The sequence below is a fragment of the Lissotriton helveticus genome, chromosome 9 (assembly GCF_964261635.1).
Source record: "Lissotriton helveticus chromosome 9, aLisHel1.1, whole genome shotgun sequence".
Taxonomy (NCBI): Eukaryota; Metazoa; Chordata; class Amphibia; order Caudata; family Salamandridae; genus Lissotriton; species Lissotriton helveticus.
In genome coordinates this window covers 1,075,721,857-1,075,739,282 of record NC_136070.1, presented here as the reverse complement: position 1 = coordinate 1,075,739,282, position 17,426 = coordinate 1,075,721,857, and positions in this window count along the sequence as shown.

The following is a 17,426-nucleotide window of genomic DNA, read 5'->3' as shown; positions in this document are numbered from 1 at the left end:
TTTAAAAAACATAAATGTATAAGTTGAGTCCCAGATTTTACATCGGGTTGCGTAATTTTTTTGGCACAACCCCAACACAAAATCTCATTTGTCAAATATTGTAATGCGCTTAAATATAGAACTGCTAAACATATGTGTGAGGTCTTACGATCTGATGTCACTATTTGTGATGTCACTTCTTGTGAAGTCATGGGTTGTGATGCCGCTTTCTGTGATACCACGTGCGAGGTCATGTACCGTGATGTCACACATTGTGATGTCAGGCACCATTTCACTTGCATGCTCCCTAACTTGGTTAGTCACCCCACTTCTTTTTTTAGGACTAGTGCCCTGCTTCTCTGCCACCGTCTTCCAACCCCCCTGCATCTTTCACTGCTCCCTCCTTCCTCCTCTTCCTGAACTCTGACGTATTGTTTTTAATTCTGCCTGCAGGCAGTGGCCACCGAACCGATAAGATCAAGTCTGTCATAAAACGACTTTTCATGGAGTTTTGCTTCTCTCCCCTATTATGCGCCATACAATGGCGAGCAAAGAATTATATTTAATAGCAGATTGCGACAAGAAACTGGGAAGCCCGCCCAAATCTGTCCTCATGGTCTTGGCTCTGTTTGTACATCTCAGCGGCACTGCTGTGTGCTACAGCTGGCCGGGCCCCAAAGACAACAGCTATAGAATGCATAACACAAAGTCCCCAGCCGAGGGGTGGGACTGGCCTTTCTCCTTTGTAATTTCACTAATGTATTTCAACAATCTCGTCTCTCCCTGTCCATTGACGAAGTCATTTGTGCCGGGCTCTTGACGTGTAGCTTTGAAGATTATGTCTCAAAGTTACAGAATGTTCTAGCATTCACTCACCACAGTGTTGTCAGGTAACGGAAAAATGTGGGTGAAGGTTACTGGGCGTGTGTGTTACTGGCCGGGATCTCACACAGTGTTTTTATTTGCACAGCAAAAAAAAAAATGTCAGGGCTCTCGTCAGGAGGCTCCTGCAGCTTGCACCACACATGCTGCCAGTGATAGTAACAACACAACTACTAACCACCACACTCCTACAAGTGTGACAGTTTGGACGATTTGAGGCCTCCAAAGCTTTCAAATTACGGCTTGGGCGGCAGGTAATAGTCGTTTTTTAATGTATATTGAATTAATAATTACCTGTTGTTGTGGTCATCTCTAAATTAGTCAGAGAGAGCCACCTTGTGGCAGACTGTCACATGCGCCGGTGTGGACAATTAAGTGCTGCTGCCGAGTCCAGGAAACCACCGGCTCAAATTAAGCACTGAATAACACCAGGAGCGGCTCGTGCAGGTAAGAGCGGTGGGCGGTGGGGTGGAGGGGTATTCGACAGACGAAGAGGAGGGAAAATTAAATAAATTATTAATTTTCCCTCGTCGTCGTCTGTCTATTCCCTTCCACCACTCCCCACCGCTTTACCACTCTTACCTGCACAAACCACTCCAGACTAACACCCTCTCTGGCACTTCTCCCTGAAAACACGTCTCTTCTCAGTAAGACGCCCTGCAAATGCAGACGTACATTGGTGGTAGTCTTGGACTATTTACTCAAGAACACAATGTGTCTGGTATAGATCAGTATCTGCAGGTGGGATACCGCTCTGCCCAATTATAATGATAATTTCCCAGTGTTCCTGCACACAAATCGGGGCCAGCGTTAGCGCTGGTGGAACCCACTGCAGCAATATTTGTTGGTACCCCCACAATAACCTCCTTCTCCACGAATTCCCTCACTACCACACACCAACAGTGCACCTCATCTGTCAAAGCCCCACTCTCATATTTAATTTTTTTATAGCGCTACTCATCCCAATGTAGGGTGTCAGAGCGCTTTACAACAGACATACACTGATTATACAAAGACTATGATTTACACAAGTTTGTAAATTGTTGTATTGGAAATGAGGGCTATAAAGTGTAAGGCTTGCATCTCATTCAAACTGGTAGTCATTGAATGTTAAGAGAGCCTGGGCTGGAGAAATGCAGTCAGAATCTAAAATGTAGTGCAGTGGTTGGTTTTGTCTGCACTAATAAGAATGTATTACTACATAAGGGCACCCTTTTTAGCAACCTTAGAATAACGAAAGAGTGAGGGGAATAAAAACAATATATTTCTTAACCAATGCGTGGGTGTTTGCATTCACCTGGTTAATGCTGGTTAATAGCTCTCTGTGCGATATTAGAGGGATTGTTATTTATGCAAGTAACATAAAGATCTCTATGACAAAAGCAGTAACACACTGGTCTATCTACATGAAATACAAATCTGTGATCTACATGTATGACTTTATGCTTTGCAGAAGGACATTAACCATCTTTGCTTATGATGAGTCAAAACTTCCACTAGACAAAAATCAGATCTCTCCAGCAAGAATATTAATGACCACAGTTAACTTGACACTTTTATTATCACCTGAAAATTGCTGGTCAAAGGAAGAACTCAGCAGCAGGTGCCTTCAACCCCTGTAACATATTTTAGAATGAAGCTTCCCACAAGCATGGTGCCCGGTGTAGCAGCACTGGTCGCACCGCGATTGAGCTGGCACTGATCCAAATTTCCAAGATGCCGTAACACAAGGCCCAATTTTACCATCTGGAAATGTGGCTGGTAAAATCGGATGAGGTAGAGGACTCCAAGCGCATCCTGGTCTTGTCCTCAGACCCCCGAACCGAGACTCTCCTATGGCACTGTGGGAGCTCTCCCCAACATAACACAAGGCTTGTCTGCCGCCTAATGCCCTCTCCACCCCACCCTGGAGAGGTTTCAGCGCTTCCTTTTACCACTTGATCTGAGCAGATGATGAATGGGAGCATAAATCCAGCAAATAAGTAAATATCTCGCCGGAATACCCACAATCTGGTGTTAATTGACGATATCTAATGCATTGTGGGTATTCCGGCCTGGAAGCGGAGATTCCGGCCCGATGGTGGAAATTTCGCTCCGGATGTGGAGCTTCCACTCCGAGTGTGGAGCTTCCACTCCGGGTGTGGAAATTCCAGCCCGAGTGCAGACGTAAACTTAGGACAGTCGTAAGTGAGTTCTGTGAAGACCATAAGTAGTAAGTTTAGGATTTTGTCGTAAGTTAGTTCTGTGAATCGGGCCCCTGTTCGCTTACAGTTCAGTTCGTTAAAGTCTATTCCACCCAGAACGAGTGGAAAGGGTGCAAGGAAAGAAATCTCACGATAAGCAAACCGGTGTGGATCAAGGAAGAAACCAACAGTGTGCCAGTCAGGTAATGGAAGAAAGTCAGAAAGACAGCCCTCGTCTCCTCCGTAATTTGGGCAATTATACCCCAATACATCCAGGCTCACACCCCTTAAAGAATAGATTCCGTCAGTCCATGGGGTTTCATTGGTCCTTCACGATGGGCTGTTATGTGGTGATGGGCAAAATATACAAATCCGGAAGAAATAAGTAATCCTTCTCTCACATTTTCTTTAGGATCATTATATTCCATTTATTAGTGTCTAGTAACATCCTCGTAATAAGGCAGTACCTTTAGTCATCTGTTGTCAGTCCTTTACCAGGCGCTTTTTGCTGGGATGTAACAAAGTTTGTTACAAATTCAATCAAATGTGCTACAAGTGAGAATTGAGTCCATTTAAATCTAGAACACAAATGGAAACTTTACAGAAAATTCTCACAAGGCTTGGTGACAGCTTTCACATGATTTAAAGTTGACTAAGGAAAGAAAAACCTTTGAGGCTAAACAGTGAACAGCTAAATTATGAGTATATTAATATTATAAAATATCACACATTTCTAAATACTTCAGTTGTCGAGTTAATTTGCATGTGGGCTCATTTCAACAGGTTACGTTTAAGAAGTGCATATTCATTATTTTCGTTGTTGAAAACCCTCTATAAATCTATGTCAGCTTTCTTGTTAAAAGCATTCTTTACATTTGGTAACATCAATAAGCGTGTTCAATTTCAGTAAAATGAAATACATTCATTTCAATGCACATTAATATTTTGTCAATATATTCGCTATACGTTACTGTTTTTCATCTTTTTCTCATAAACACATAAATGCTTTGGCATAGCTTTGTCAATTCTTAGCATAATTTTTCATTACTATATAATATAGCCTTATAGCCCGCCGTAGTAGGCTATACTGGCTATTGAAGGCCCGCTACCGCGTTAAAGGACCGAGCCAAAGGCTGGTAACGCGCCGCTACGAAGGGCTATAAGGCTATTAGAACAATCTACCACTAGAGGGAAGAATGTTCTAACAAATAAAACAAAGGCCGCTCGAAGCTCGAGGGGATTTAAACGAGCTCCGAGAGGCCTTTGTAAGACTTTGGAATGCTGCTCTGCGGGCCTTTACAGGCCAGTAGAAGCAGGGAGCACTTCATTGTCTAAAATGGAGCTCCCAACATTCCAATGTTCTAATCATTATTATAACATTCTGCATGATTTTATGATGCAGTATCTAAAACAAGACTGTGCAGATGAAATATCTTTCATATAGGTAAACATATTGTTTTGTCCCATCCATTTAAAAAGTGTTGTAAATCATTTTCTCAGATAGGATTTGGTGAAGATGGATGCATGATAACATCTACACTCATCAGTAGTTTCTGAAAATCTACTAGAGCGGCAGCAAAGAAGCAGCGCCCTCTGCCGCCTCGCGTGGGGCCACTCGTGCTGATTTTGCAGTGCAGAACAAGCTCCTGGCGCTAAAAATCAGCACGAGCAGCACATCATGGAAGATTCTGTCCGTTCGCAGAATTACAGTGGATTCTCACTGAGTTTTTATGTAACTCCACAGAGTGAAATTCCACGATTACCACTAACCTCTAGTCTCTAACATAAAACTCAATTCACCAAGCATTTGTACTCTCAGCTGTGGGTTTGCAAAACAGTTTCTTGCCATCTTAAGGATGGCACCCAACATTAGTCATAAAAGGCAAAAAGCTATTATTCCTTATCCTTGACGAAAATAATCCTAAAACAATGTCATGCACAAGGCAATAAGAAATAGAAAGAGTTGAACTCTCCATTCTTAAAAGTAAAATGCAGGCAAAACGTGCTGAAATTACTATATAAAGGGATCAAGCTTTATGCGGTCATGCTTTCTCTGTACTTTACTTATTAAAAAATACCAACGCCACAGAAAACATGTTCATTAAGTTTCTAAGAATTGTAAATGACAGTTGTTACTATTACCCGATGTAATAGTACTTAGAAGACTTCAGAAGGTTCGAAGGCTAAGTAGGTCTTGCCAAGACTCTCATGCCCTGCAGATGGCACCAGATGTCAGCATAAAATTTTGTCACACAGCCTTGTTGCTCGTACATACTGTATCAGAAAATTGATTAGGTTGCACATTGGAAACAGATACATGGGTTACTACTGTTATTTGTGCATAACACTAACCACATCAATAGTAACACCAGAGGAATTAAAAACTGAAAAATGGACTCTGGTATACAAAGCAATGCAGTCAATATGATGATCTCAGTGGAATGCATCAGTGAATGGGTTAACTCAGTGGATATGAGAGAGAGAGCGAGAGAGAGACAGAGAGACAGAGAGACAGAAAGAGAGAATGAATGAGTATGAAGGGGAGACGGCTGATACATAAGGCAAAACAACACATTACAGAGAGGAAAATGGCCTTAACTCCAATAACACTTCCTGTATTTCACATTCATGCATCAATGCTCTGTTCTGAGTATTTTGGAAAGACATTTACAGCCCTGTTACGATGTCGGGTGGACTCATGTCAGTTTTGTGTGGGAACCGACAGACCGAAGGTCGGCGGTTCTGAACACCGTATTACAATGCGACTGCACATGGTGCTGCCACGAACTCCCATTTCAATATGGGAGGTTGTGCGGCGGTCGGAAACAGGCCGCAGCACAAGCGCACATAAAGAAATCGGAGTTTCTCTAAATCCCTGCACCTCAAGGTGCCTCCCAAGCGGTGCAGGGATTTACAGGGGGCCACCATAGGCGCCCTCCAGGCCCTTAACCAGAGGCTGCAGAAGTCCGACATGAAAAGCCTCTCGGAAACCTACATTATAATCCCTATGGCGGAAACGCTGTCTGTAGGGGATTATGTGCAGCCTCAACCTGGTTGACAGGCCACTTGAGTCAGTCGGAAGCCTGTCGGTCCGACCGGCCGGTTTAAGCTCCGACCACCTACATGTAATTAGGTGGTCGGACTTTAAACCAAACCAGGGATGTCAATTGGAACCCCTTCTACCTGCAGTCTGAGGCTTTCCGACCGACATCCTAATCTAGCTCTTATTCTCCAAGGAGCATCTGTGATGCATAATGTTACACCTATGAATTATTCCTCTGTGCCGAACTTATGGTTAGTGCCGCTATGCTTTACTTCTCTGTATTTTGTAAAATGTTTAACCATGTGCATCACTGATGCACATGCCGCACCACATACTTTGCTCCACTTACACATATTTTCTGAAGGAGAGACAGAATAATTATAGACACACAATAACCACTGAAGGAATTATTCAGTCGTAATAAAAACCTGATTATTTTAGGCGATTAGGAAAAGAAAGAAAAAGGGAAAAAGGAAAGGAAAATAAAAGAGTGAAAGAAAGGCTAGAAGAGAGGGGGACAGAAAGTAGGAAGAAAGAGAAAAGGAAAGAAAGAGAAAGAGGAAAGAGGAGGCAGATCAGGGTAGGCGTCTGGAAAGAAACTCAGTTAAGGGTAACCATAACAAATCTCTTTTAATTAAGAGAGAGGTAGTCGTAGCATGTGCACGATCAAGTCTGTGATGTTGACATAATAAGTTCCACCAGGCAGTAGAAGAGATCTTTGAGGTATCTTTCCAATTTGATGTAGTAATCTGCAAAGAAATGGCTATAAACAAATCTATAAAATTACGAACATTACGTGAAACATTCCAAATAGGAGAACCACCACCTAGAAAAATGTGAACAATATCAAAAATATGATTGGAGTTTAAAATCTCATTCAACTTGCACCATATATGCTGCCAAAGGGATGCAACCAACGGACATTGAAAAAACATATGAAACAAAGTGCCATCAGGGTGAGAGCATGACCATCAGCGGCTAGAGTCAAGGACTTTGAACTTAAACAGGTCATTTGGGGTGAGAAAAAGCCTATTATAAAAGAAATAAAGAGTCTGAGTGGTGCTAGCTGAACGGGAGACAGTGTGAATTTTAGACCAGATGGATTCCCAAATTGGAAAAGAAAAATCCTGTGCTAGATCCTTTTCCCATGCAAGTTCAGGTTTGGATTTGGGGCGATCGGAGATAGAACGGGAGAGGATCTTATAAATGGTGGCCGCTTTATGTGGAATAGTAAAAGTTAAGGGAGTGGAATCAGGAGGGGCAATATCTGATAAAGTAGTGTGGTATGAGAGGAGGGTAGATAGGGCAAAATGGAGGCCAGGAAACTGGGGAGAATATTTGTTAGATAAGTGAAATGAGGAGCTAATGGTAGGGAAATCCAGTAAGGAACCATCAACCGAGAGCTCATGTACGTACATAATGCCTTTGTCAATCCATTCCTTCCAGAAGAGGGCCTTGTTGTTGATCTTTAGAGAGTGATTGACCATAACGGGATAAGGGAATGGAGATGCGCTTGATAGAAGGAGGAACGAAAGAATGAGAGGGAAAGCGCCCTAGAGAGCTTAAAAGTGGGAGAAAGGGAGCTTTTTGGGGGTTGAGATAAATGGATAGCAGCGTGAAAAGGGAAAGGCGAAAGCTGAGCTTGCTCTAAAGCACTCCATGCGGTGGGAGGAGGGGAGGGCGAATCTGCAAGGAATGGCCAATTTTGCTTTAAAGTAAAGGAAGAATGAAAACGTACAAGGTTTGGAAAATTCACGCCACCTAAGTGCTTTGGTTGTTGAAGGCGAGATATGGATATCCTGGATTTACAGTTATTCCAGAGGAAACGAATAAGAATACGATTAATTTGATTAAAGAAATAGGCAGGAAGAGAAATAGGCAGCATGGAAAGATAACAATTAGTGATAGGCAGAAGCATCATCTTAACAGTTGCCAATCGACCCCACCAGGATAGGAATAAAGGAAACCATCGCTCTATGAGGGCAGAGAGCTTGGAAAGAATATCCTTATGGTTAGTTTTAACAGTATCTTTAATAGATGAAGAGTATAATACACCCAAACATTTAATACTGGTAGGATTCCATGCAAAACCTGAACCATGAAACATATGCGCAAGACAATATTTATTAAGAGGTAAGACTTCAGACTTATCAATATTTAACTTATAACCAGAGACTGAAGAATATTCGGTAAGTAAAGAAAAAAGTGTCGGTAAGGAGATAGCAGGGTTGGAGATATAAAGTAAAATGTCGTCAGCATAGGCTGTGAATTTAATGTCTAATGATTTATAAACAAAACCGAAATAGGAGGTGGAAAGGCGAATTTTTTCAAGGAAAGGTTCTAATGCTAAAATAAAAAGAAGGGGAGAAAGGGGGCAGCCTTGTCTAGTGCCTCTATGTAAGGGAAAATAGGATGACAGAGCACCATTAACCCAAATGGAAGTAGAGGGGGATGAATATAATAATTGGATAAGTTTAATGATGTGAGGGCTAAAACCATGCCAGCGAAGGGCCCCAAACATGAAATCCCAATTGACCCTGTCTAAAGCTTTCTCAGCGTCAAGGGTGATGACAGCGAGAGGGGGTGTCATTTTGGAAGCTAGGTGAATGATATTGAGGTGAGCTCTAGAGTTATCAGTAATAGACCTGCCTTTAACAAAACCCGACTGATAAATGTTAATAAGGTCTGGAACAAAAGTAGATAAACGAGAAGCTAAGATTTTGGCATAAATTTTGCAGTCCGTATTGATTAAAGAAATTGGCCGATAATTCTTACAGAGGGAGGGATCTTTATCTTTTTTGGGGAGTAAACATAACATAGCTTGGGTAAAAGAGCCTTTAGACTCACCCGCAGAGAGAAAAGAAGAGCTCAAGGAGGATAAGTGTGGTATTAAACAAGTTTTGAACTGAAAATAGAAACGAACCGTAAAGCCGTCTGGGCCGGGAGATTTATCTTTGGGTAAGAGAGTAATTGCTTGTAGTATCTCCTTCTCAGAAATAGGGGCATCCAAAGAGGAGAAATCGAGGGCAGCAGAAGAGGATTTGGGTATATTGAGGAAAAAGGAATCAATTTGAGAAGGAGTTGGGGTAGATTCAGGTGTGTATAAAGAAGAATAATACTGAACAAAACAATCAAGAATCTTATCGTCCGTGCAGTGACAAATCCCAGCGGCATCAGATATAACAGCAATTTTAGATTTTTGTTTCTTAATTTTAAGGTAATTTGCAAGAGACCTGCCCGCTTTATTACGGCCACCATATTTTATTTATTTTTTTATTTTATTTTGACAGTTTTATATAGCGCGAACAAGATCTTTGCAGATATCAGAGCGCTTTACAAAGCTGGGAATAACAACAAGAGAGTGAGTAGCAGGTCATTAGGTATATCGACATTATAGGTAGTAAGAGATGGATAGGTACATGAAGGAGCATAGTGGCATGGGAAAATCAATAGTGCAGGTAGATAGTCAGGTAGGTGAATCATTAATACAGTTAAAACACATACTCGTGGGGATCGAGCAGAATAATACAGGCAAAAACACATAGTCGTAGGGATCGAGCAAAATAATACAGATCGGTGCAAAGACTTTACAGATCCACGTTAGTAAGTCAAATGTATTTGGCCATGAGAATAGCTTTTACTTCTTTCTTAAAAAGTGTGGCGGAAGAGATGAGCCTGGTTTCAGGAGGGAGTGAGTTCCAGATCCTGCGAGCCATTCCTGAAAAAGAGCGTTTATAAGTTTTTTCCTTTCGGAATCTCTGAGGTTTTAACAGAAGTTTGTTTGTGCCTCTGGTGTATCTAGAGCCACCAGAGATTGACAGCTTCTGAGTGAGGTATCCGGCAGAGCTCAGGTGTATAGCCTTGTGTGTCATGCATGCGATTTTCAGATGTATTCTGGCTTCAAAAGGCAGCCATTTCAAGGATTTCAGGTCAGGGGAGATATGCAAGTGTTTTTTAGACCCAGTGATGAGTCTCGCTGCAGCGTTTAGAGAGGCTCTTAGGGGTGCAGTAGTTGTTAACGGGAGACCGCAGAGGGTGATGCTGCCATATTCAATTTGCGGGATTACTAGTGCTTGTACTGCAGTTTGGAAGTCTTTGGCTGGTAGGAAGGGTTTAAGTTTCCTCAGGGTATTGATTTGGAAGTTCGCTCCCTTAGTAGCCTTGCTGATATGTTGCTGCATGTTGAGATTGGAGTCGAGAGTTATGCCTAGAGATTTTGCTGAGTCCACGATGGTGGGTAGGACATTGAGTGCAGTTAGTTGTTTAAGCCAGGTTTGAGTGGTAGAGGTCTTCGCGGGAGGTGAGATCAGAAGGAACTCTGTTTTCAGAGCATTGAGTTTGAGATGATTGTTGGCAAGCCAGGATTGGGTGCTTCTGATCGTTGAGTTCAGGAGTAAAATGTCATTGGGGGATTGTAGTTTGAGATATAGTTGGGTATCATCTGCGTACATGTGAAAAAGTACATTGGATGCTTGTAGCAAGGTGGTGAGAGGTTCCATAACTAGGTTGAACAAAGTTGGTGATAGGCAGGAACCTTGGGGGACACCTAACGAAACAGGTATTGGCGAGGACATCAGGTTGTTACTCTTGAATTTCTGCGACCTGTTGTGTAAAAAGGAGGTGAACCACTTGAGAACAGTCCCAGATAGCCCCATTCTGGTGTTCAAAAGTTCGAGTAAATTCTCACGTTTGACAGTGTCGAATGCTGATGAGAGATCAAGAAGGATGAGGAGGCAGGTATCATTTTGATCTAATATTTGAAGGGCGTCGTCAATTATGTGAGTCATAGCGGTTTCAGTGCTGTGTCCTGCTCGGAAGCCTGATTGATGAGCGTTGAGGAGATCAAACTGATCAATGTGTTTAGTCAGCTGTAATTGTGCGCATTTTTCCAATAGTTTGGCGAGAGTGGGAATATTGGTAATGGGATGGTAGTTGTTTAGGTCGGATGGATCAGCAGTAGGTTTCTTTAGTAAAGGTGTGACTTGTCCAACTTTGAGGGAGTCAGGGATGGATCCTTGTTGGAGCGAGCTGTTGATAATTTTAGTCCACAGTGGAAGGAGCAATGAGGTGAAATCTTTGACAGCGTTGGCAGGGAGGGGATCTGTGAGGTGATTGGAGGGTTTCAAGGTGCTGAGCAGTTTGCCTATTTCTTCTTCGGAGTAGGTGTCGAAGGATGACCATGTAGCATTGTTTTTTAGTTCGGTGGGTGTTATGCAGTTGGGTGTGGTGTAGAGTCTTGCGTCAATGCGGAGATCACTCTTTATGTTGTCAGTTTTTTGAGCAAAGAAAGCGGCGAAGTCTTCACAGGAAGGTGCTTTGCCCAAGGTACTGAGAGGTTGGGGTTGTTCCTTGGCTTGTGATCTGACTAGTTCAAACAGTTTTCTTGGACGGTTTTTTGCTTGGTCGAGCTGGAGGCTGAAGAAGTTTGCTTTTGAGCGCTTTATTTTCCTGAAGTAGGCGTTTCTCTTTTTCTTCAGGGTTTTCAGGTGCAGTGCAGAGGGAGCTGTTCTCCAGGTGCGCTCTGCCATTCGCATGGCTCGTCTATCTTCATTGAGACTCCCATCGTACCATGGATTGGAGATTTTAGCGGAGACTCTTTTTAACTGCATGGGAGCAGCCTCATTAATTATTGAGGTCATGGCGTTGAGATAGTGGTCAGTCAAGGATAGGACATCTGTAGTGCCCGACGGAGGGAGCAGTAGATCGCGGCTGTTTGGGGGTAGGGAGTGTGGGTTGAGTTTTTTCAGGTCTCTTTTCCATATTTTAGGTCTGGTGGATTGAGTCGTGTTGAGTTTGACTTTTTCATTGATGAAGAATGTGACAATGTGATGGTCTGACCAGTCACAAGGTTGGATAGACTCAAGTTGAATAGCGTCCTCTTTGGCGATGATAAGGTCGAGGATAGAACCTTTCTCATGGGTCGGGCTGTTGCATAATTGTGTGAGGTCCAGGGCGTTGAGGACATTTTTAAGACTATTTACAACCGCATCATTGTGATCGTTCCAGTGGAGGTTGAAGTCACCAAGGTATATTTGGGTGAGCTGTCGTCCGGCGTTAGTTGAAATCATGTCCATGATTTGTTGGGCGAAGGTGATGTTGTCTCTGGGTGGGTGGTAAATGCCGTGAAGCCAGCATATCGGTTTGCCCTCGCTGATAATATCAAGGCAGATGTATTCGCAGGATGTTGGGGAGGGTAGGGAGGGTGCGGAGAATTTCAGGACAGATAGGTTGTTCCTGTAGATGCATGCTATTCCACCCCCTATCTTGCCAGACCTGTCAAGCCTAATGATGTGGTAGTTGGGGGGAACCAGAATGTCCATTAAAGGTGTAGAAGATTCTGTTAGCCAGGTTTCAGTCAAGATGATTAGGTCAAGGTCCAATGATAGGATGAGATCGGCGATGGCGGAGGAGTGTCTAGAAGCCGATCGGCAGTTGAGGAGAGTGCATTTGAGACGGGGTGTGTCAGGGGAGGTAGAGGGAACTAGAGAGAGGGGGACTTTTCTAAGGTTATTCGGGACGGAGATTCTGTTGTTTAGTGTGGGTGGTCTACGGGGATTTGAGTGTATCGTGGGAATGGGGAGGTGCGAGGCGGTTGTGTCGTTTAGGGGAGCTGGGTCGTAGGAGCGGAGGAGGTTGAGAGTGTCGACATCCGAAAGAGGGTTGCATGTGCGACGGGGGCGGTTGTTGCGATTGTGTGCCGGGATCACCGTCCAATGTGGGCGGCGGGTGCGGTTGTTGCGATTTTGGGCATGTATCACGGTCCTGCGTGAGGAGTGTAGCTTGGGCGCGTCATCAGGACGGGTGGGGAGACGGTTGAGAGGGGGGGTGGTAGTGAGTGGGGCGTGTCTGGGGGGTTTGATGAGTAGCTCTTTGATGGTGTGAATGTCTTCTTTGATTGTGTGAATGTCTTCTTTGAACTGGAGGAGGGAGGACATAATCTTGTCCAGCGTGGGATAAGTGTTAGTGTTGGGGATGGAAGTCATGGGAGAGTGGCTGACCTGGGAATTAGCGTGCGTGTGGGGGGGGTGGGTTGGTGTTCATGCAGGGTTCCGTGGTGTCGGCGTACGAGATGGTGTTAGGGAGGAGAGAGGGTAAGGGGGCGATGGGAGTGGATGACGTACGGAGGGTGTTGGTGGCGTAGAAGAGGGCAATGGTGGCAGGCGGAGAGGGTGGTGTGATGGTGGAGTGTATGTTGGTGGTGATGGGGGAGCCAGAGGGGCAGTGAGGGCTGAGAGTGGGGGGGGGAAATGGTGTTGGAGATGGTCCTGTCGTGGGGGGGGGAGTTATAATAATAGATGTGGTGTGCTCTGTGTGGTTAATTAGCGGGTGGTAGTGGGGACTGAGATTGGGGGGGGACAAAGGGTGGGAATTGTCGTTATGCGTGTCGTTCTGGTGCTGATCTAGGTTAGCGGTATTGTGGGTGGGGGCTGTGGTGTCAGGGAGGAGAGGAGTGGGGGTGGTATGTGTGGGGGTTCAAGTGTTGGTGTTAGGGGGGCGGCTAGTGTGTGAGGGGGAGAGATTTGTGACTGTGATTGAGGATAGTGGGGTGGTAACAGCAGGTGGGTGATTGACTAGGGTGCTGGGGGTAGAGGTGAGGTGCGTGTCGTTCTGATGCTGAGCTAGGTTAGAAGGGTTGCGTGTGGGGGCTGTGATGTCAGGAGTGAGAGTGCTGGAGGAGATATGGGTGGAGGGTGGTGCTCTTTGAACTTGGGGAATAGGTTGTCTAGTAGTTCCAGGTTCTTGTCTGTGGATTGAATTAGGACAATCCCGTTATTGTAGATAGTAATGGTGGTTCTGCCAGGGAAGAGTTGGGATGGTGTGATGGAGAGAGTTAGGCCATGCGCCGTTTTCCTGGTGGTGGAGACGGTGAGCAGGGTGAGAAACGCTTTTCTCCATTGAGCTCTACGCGAGGTGTGGAAGATGATATCAGTGTTCAGGGATCCATTGACCGGTGAGAAGTAGGTGTCAGCAAAGGGTGTTTCAGGGTGAGACCTCAGGAAGTTGTGTTTAAAGCGTTTAGCGGCTTTTTTGGTGAGTGTGGTTGGGTAGTTGATTCTATACGTGTGCTTGCCGATGAGATCCATGTTGGGATGGCTGTAGAGGTAGGTGTGGGAGGGAGAACGATAATACACATGTGCAAAAATAACTGTCAACCGCAAATTACATAGCACAAACGTGGCAATAGTGAATGGCCAAAAATGAACACAATATAAGAGGTAGCAATCGGTGCAGTCCAGAAATAACGGTGAGTGGGTGCAGCTTTACAGAATGTACAAGGTATGTGAGGTAGCAGTCAATTAATTAACTGGAGCCATAGTGTCACTATTGAATAGCCAAAATAGCCAGGATGCAGGAGGTAGCATCGGTATATTCCAGTAACAGGAAGTGAATGTGTGCGGCTTACAAGAATGAGCAAAATATATGAGGTGGCAATCAGTGCATAATAAGGATAGAAGTGAAATGGGTACAGTTTACACACTATACAATATACAAATGGGAATAAAATACTAAAGTTATACTGGAACCAATATAGGTGCAGACAGAGGCTCCAGTATGCAAATATGGCACTGGTGCGCAACCGGCACAATATGAGGTAGTGATCGGTGCTATACCGGTGGGGAAAAAGTGAGATGGGTGCAGGTTACACAGAATGTATAAAATAAAATACAAGTAGAGGTATAATACTGCAATAAAAGGCAGACACTTAATCACATGAAGATTTAGCTACAGTGCTGTGTATAGTTTGTCGAAGGTGAAAATAGTATAGACAGGCTAGCTCTTAGGGTATGTTCAGATCGTGGGACTGACTAGTCCAAGATGGCCGCCAAAGCGAAAGAGAGACCAGACCAGCACACGATGGCCTCCCAGATAGGGGAGATGATAGTCCTCTTTTGGTGTTGTTGCTTGTAGAGCAGGGGAGGGCAGATTCAGTTTCTGTTTGAGTAAGCCCCAATTCCTAGTTTGCTGGGAGGGAGTCTTATCTCTGTTTTGCTGATCCCTGACCGCGATGGTATGCAGCTTCACGGTCATCTGGTGGGCAGGGGCGATTTATGGCTCCAGCTTATGGCCCCAGCCATATTAACCAATGGTGAGTGAAGAGACCGTAAGCCCGCGAAAATGCGAAGCCTACAGTGCATTCAGGGCATAAAGTGAAAAGTGAAAGACCGGCATGAGTATTTAAAATAATAGTTTTGCGTGCAAAGTTCAGGGCAGAAAGTGGGAAACTGGCATGAGTATATAGTGCATTGCGTTCAGTTACCTTCCGAGTCTTAAGGCTGCACCAACGCTGTTCAATTCAGGCACTTCCCAAGCAGAGCTGTGCCGTGGCCGCCCAGACCCACAAACCAACCAATAGACCAACAAACCAACAGGGCACCAGAGACGCTCTAAAGGCCGATTGCTCCGTTCTCGCTGATCCAATGGGAGGGGGGAGGGGTGGAAGGCATCGAGCCTGCACATTCCCTATCACCCGCACTGCGTTGGTTCGTATCAACTCCCAACCTCTTGTCTCCTGCTCCGGCGGCCCCCGTGGTACTTATTGTGGCAGGGTGGGGGGGGGGGGCGATGAACCCTCCGTTGCGGCAGGGCGCTACCCTCTCCGTGCGTCCCCGGGGTGCGAGGAGTCCAGCCCCCGGACCGAGAAAGCAGCCACCCAGATCACCGGGGCACGATCACCAGGCACGCTCCATAGGCACACAGACCACCGGCATAGCCTCAACGAGCCTCCCGGAACAGCGATGACCGGTCCTCCCGCCGCAGTCCAGCACGGGGTTTCCGAGTAGGGTGGGGGCCAAATGCAGGCGGCGAGTGCAGGCAGGCGAGGCAATCTCCGCACTCACGGGGGCAGAGGGTTCCGTCGTCCGTCAGGAGCCTCCCCGGTGACAGCGATCCAGTTACGAGGGCAGAGTGTTCCGTCGTCCGTCAGAAGCCTCCCCGGTGACAGCGATCCAGTTACGAGGGCAGAGTGTTCTGTCGTCCGTCAGGAGCCTCCCCGGTGACAGAGATCCGGTTCAGGCTCATGCCCCACCAGTCCGTTGCAAGCGGTCCGGTGCTATGGTGATCACAGGCTGGATGGACACCTCCGGTGGCAGGGACAAGCTCACACTCCAGCCGTCCTGGGCTCCGCCGGATGCTCCGCTGCAGGCTGCATGGGTCCAAGCCGTCGGTCCAGTGCATGCGATGGTGATCACAGGCTGGTCGGGCACCTCCGGTGGCAGGGATCAGCTCAATTCCGGCCGTCCTGGGCTCCGCCAATGCTCCGCTGCAGGGGTCCAAGCCGTCCAAGCCGTCGATGTCGCAGGTACGAGTTTACATCGCTTTTCCAGTTACTTTTAACTTCCAGTTACTTGTATTTATTCCGGTTACTTGTTTTCAGACCAGTTACTTGTTTCCACGCTGTAGAAGATGTGTGCTATCAGGGATAATTCCCAGAAAGGGATCCCAAGCACTAGGAGCTCCGGACTAGAGCTCCTACCAGGCGGCCATCTTGAGCATCTTGGAATTGGAATTGGAATTAAATTTTAAGAGTTGGTTGCAGGCAGAGTCACAAGAAAATTTATTAAATTGAAGTTTAGCTTTGATGAGAGAAGAGAGAGCTTCAGGAGAGTTGGATGTATAAAAAATATGTTCTAGATCTTTAATTTGTTTGAGAATAAGAGAGGATTTAGAAAAGGGCCAATTTCTTTTTACGCGAAACAAAATCTATAATGAAGCCTCTGGCCGAAGCTTTAAAAGCATCACAAACAAAATGGAATGAAGAAGTAGTATTAAGATTAGTACGAAAAAAGTCGTCCATAAAAAGAGTGAATTGGTCAATGAACTGCGGATCCAAAAGAAGAGAGTTATTGAAACGCCAACGGCGAGAGCTGGGAGTAGGTGAAGGTAAATCAATATCTAGGATGACAGGGGCATGATCGGAAATGAGAATAGAGCCAATTTCAACATTTGACATGAATTGGAAGGTGTGCTGGGTGAGAAAAATATAATCTATTCGGGAGTGTGAAGCGTGGACAGGGAAAAAAAAAGGAAAATTCCAGAGTATCTGGGTGAGAAAGTCTCCAGGAATCAATTAAACCGCTAGAGGAGATTGCTCGGTAAAAGGATTTTTGCATTTTATTGGGAATATACCTGGTCTGGGATTTACGATCCAAAAAAGGGTCCATTAGCTGGTTGCAATCACCTCCAACAATTAAATCAACACTAGTATGAGAGGAAAGGAGTTTGGCGAAATCAGACCAAAAAGTAGGGTCAATACCATTTGGACCATAAACATTGCAATAGGATAAATCAGTATCATTAACCTTAACATCTAAGTATAACCATCTACCATCAGAATCTGA